The sequence below is a fragment of the Macadamia integrifolia genome, chromosome 5 (assembly GCF_013358625.1).
Source record: "Macadamia integrifolia cultivar HAES 741 chromosome 5, SCU_Mint_v3, whole genome shotgun sequence".
Lineage (NCBI taxonomy): Eukaryota > Viridiplantae > Streptophyta > Magnoliopsida > Proteales > Proteaceae > Macadamia > Macadamia integrifolia.
In genome coordinates this window covers 10,272,673-10,276,148 of record NC_056561.1, presented here as the reverse complement: position 1 = coordinate 10,276,148, position 3,476 = coordinate 10,272,673, and the positions used below count along the sequence as shown (strand labels likewise).

The 3,476-nt window shown below is 38.4% G+C and overlaps 1 protein-coding gene across 2 annotated transcripts in view; it reads right to left on the bottom strand.

Annotated features, from left to right (window-relative positions):
- LOC122080000 (U5 small nuclear ribonucleoprotein 40 kDa protein) overlaps positions 1 to 2,968 on the bottom strand; it is an 11,598-nt gene extending 8,630 nt beyond the window's left edge. Inside the window, exons 1-2 of one of the 2 annotated variants that reach the window (XM_042646835.1) lie at positions 2,774 to 2,968; positions 2,006 to 2,087 (exon numbers count right to left, since the gene is read on the bottom strand). The gene's annotated coding sequence lies outside the window, so the exon portion shown is untranslated. The remainder of the gene's footprint in view (positions 1 to 2,005; positions 2,088 to 2,773) is intronic. The other variant, XM_042646834.1, reaches the window with a different exon arrangement.
- Between the last annotated feature and the right edge of the window lie 508 nt (positions 2,969 to 3,476).

Here is a 3,476-nt window from a genome sequence, read left to right as displayed (position 1 = left end):
ACAACCCCAACAGAATCGTGAGTTACTAATTCATTCTCTTTTATTCTGATTTCCTGTAATACCCTTCTGTCTACCTTTAATTTTCCCATCTCCCATATTTCTATTTGTTTCCTAGTTTATCCCACCAGATAACTATTAATCCCCTTTATGTCCCATCTCCCAAGTAGCACATTATAATTTCTGTTTATTTACAACTCTGCCATTCCCTTAAACTTCAGTTTATTTACAGAACTGCCATTACACTTTATATTTTGAATTTACTACTTTATTGTGGGCCCTAAGCGATCCGATTCCTGTTCTTGGAACCCGGAACCGCATCACCCTTGCTACCATGTAAAGTTTCATCCCTATCAGAATTTTCCAGGTAGCCAAATACAGGTTTTAAAAAATCTAAGATTATGAGAAAGCGCACAATAATTTCCGGAGTACTAGGTCTGCGTGGAAAAATATGGGTATGCATGCCAATAGATGGGAAGGTATTTGATTTAATTAAGTCCTGAAATTTGACACATGGCCAATCGATACCACTCTGGATATCCAACGGTCAAAAGTGCCACATCACTCATCCATGGAAGATATTCAGTTGCCACTTGGAGGAATTTTTTTTCTAAAACTAATTAATGTACATAAGCATGCAAATGAGAACTGTCTAACTTAAAAGTTGCATGTTTTAAGAAACACAGGAATAAAGAAAAACACCATGCCCTGGATTTTCTATACCCATGAAAGTAATGAATTGAAGTTGATAGGATATCCTAAAAGATTGGATTATAGGACACCCAAATAACCAAGATTTCACACACACACCATAATATAATTCTTAATCGAAAACCAAATTAGAATCCAAGTGGAAGAGATCTCATAAAGAAAAATCAGAAAAGACAGAAACCGGAATAAATACTTAGCTGTGAAAATTATTGGAAAACAAACTGATGAAGATGGCAAAGAAACAATCAACTATTCCCACGAATAGCACACCAGAAATCAATCATTAAACCTTGAGAAAATGGAAATTTGTCACCCAACCCACAAAACTCCACATAATGTTCTGAAAAATATTTTTAAATTTAGAAGCTGGAACATCAGAAAATTCCTTCTTCATTGGAGTCCAATCCATCAAGATATAAGGATAAAAACATTTCATTTTTCTGCCTTCTGCTTAACACAGACACCTAACCTCACCCTGTCAAGAAATCTATCTGAGATACATGACAAGGCTCATGCAGAAATTAGGGAGCTTTCCTAAGATCCATAGAACTTATCTTTTATCAATCTGACGTACAACTAGAGTTCTTAAATTCAAAAATTCAAAATAGTTTCAAAAAAACAATCATAAAATTGATTCTGCCATTCATGTGACTCATACCGTTAGGGGAATAAAATCGATGTGTACAAATATACTAAAACTCGGTCTTCTGATGCATCCAAGGCTAAAAATCTTAGCTGGACTTGATGGCAACTTAGGCCAGGATTTCTTCAGCCTGGACTTCCAAACTGGATGTTGTTTACTGATGATTAAACAGATCACATAACCACTACCTATTGATGGCACCTAATGAACCTTTTACCGTTGGACTTGATGACCTAACTTAGGCCTGGATTTCTTCAGCCTGAACTTCCAACTGGACGCTGTTTATCCAGCCAGCCTAAAGCTCCTGGGGCTGCATCCCTCCCTTAATGAGATGGACTGCCAAAACATCAAAGTTATGAATCCTTTGGGAGCAATTCAGATCAGAGCAAATAGGGATGAAAAATGGGCCCAGGTCTAAGAAACCTGCACTGGATGAGCAGATCACAACCAGATTCCCCATTTATCAGACATAGAACACATTACACACACTTGAAAAAAATACATAATTCCTCCTTGCAATCTTCTGCAACCTCTCACAAAACCCATGACTAAACTCCTAGGCAAGTTCCTTTTACTTGGGAAACTACGGATCATCCTACCAGCAAGGGTGGCTTTAATAAATTTAACGGAACTTAAGGGAGATCATAAGGTTACCTTTCAGATCACAAATGCAATCTCTGTTGTAACCCGGAACAATCTCTCCACGCGATGCTAGCCCTTGACCAAATCGTTCCTCCTACATGGTAGCAAGCATTCCCATATCTAAGACCACCATCACACATCTCAACACACAAAACGCAAGTCTCACCTATTGGTTAGGGTTTTCTTAAAAAGCCCCATCGAAGCTTTCTTGCCCTTATTCTAACGGAGAATATGAGAGAGCTTAAGTGCTAAGGGAGACTGTGTGATAAAAAGTATTCAATATGAGGAACTTAAAGTTTCCAAACCAGCTCAAAGGAATAAGGTTATATGATTATTCTGATGAGGAATGGAGGCTAAGAATAAAGATTTAGATAAACAGGAAAAATTACTAATTATGCTCCAAATACATTTATCAAATTCATCTAAAGTAAACAAACCATCAATTAGAAGTTCAACTAATTCCTTAACCTCCTGGATTTCCACCTCTTTCAAATTCCTCCTAAAACCAAAATCTCAAGTAAGCCCACTGCTACTAGGGGTAACACTATATGGGTTTTCTTAACAGAAAAAGGAGCACAGAGCCCAAAGAATCTATTCTTAGAAGCAGATACACATGCCATCCCCACCTCAAACAATGCTGGCAGATTCCCAAGCATGCAGGTATGTTCGCAAACTCAAAAATACGAGAATGATTAAAAAGAAATCGAAAAACTAATTAGTTATACAAAGAAGAATGACAGTGCATCTACGAACCAAAACCCTAGAAGCGAGAGGATTTACCTGGTTATATGAACAGGAAATGAGTTAGGGAACACAGAAATGGCGGTTTCGTCGTCGCAGATCGCTGGATTTTAGGGTGCTGTTGAAGAACGAATTCAGAAACTCTTGCCTCTAGGCTATATAGTGTGTCGGAGGATTCAATTCGTTTCTCGAAAATGAGTCGTCGAGTCGCAGTGACGGCGTTTCTCCAAACCGACCTGTAATCGTTGAATCAATATTTTAAGAAAGGGTATATTTGGGAGAAAAAATGTATTTAAGGGGTAATTGGGGTATAACAAATGGTTCAAAAACGGGGCTTTTATGTTGGTCATTAAACATGTTCATGCTCGGTCAATTAGGCCCCTTCACTATGGACGACACGTTTATCATTTGATTCGGTTTTTGGTTTTCTAGCAGCCGGGGCTGACTTGCGCAGCTCTTAAATTGACAGAAATGCCCTTCATTTCCCTTGCAATTTTTCTTTTTTTCTTTTTTACCCTCCTCGATCACAAGTATGGAGTCTTATAGACTAAAGACAAGGGTAGGGGTGTCAATTCCAAGCCCGCACTGGTAAGCTTGACCAAACCCAGCATGTTTTTGTTTCGATCTAGATTGACGCGATATTAAACCTAACACGTTTATTAAACGAGTGTTCACAGTGTAGGTAGCCAACCCATTGAGCACCCGAATGAACTGACCAACTGTACGCTCAACTTGAACCAAC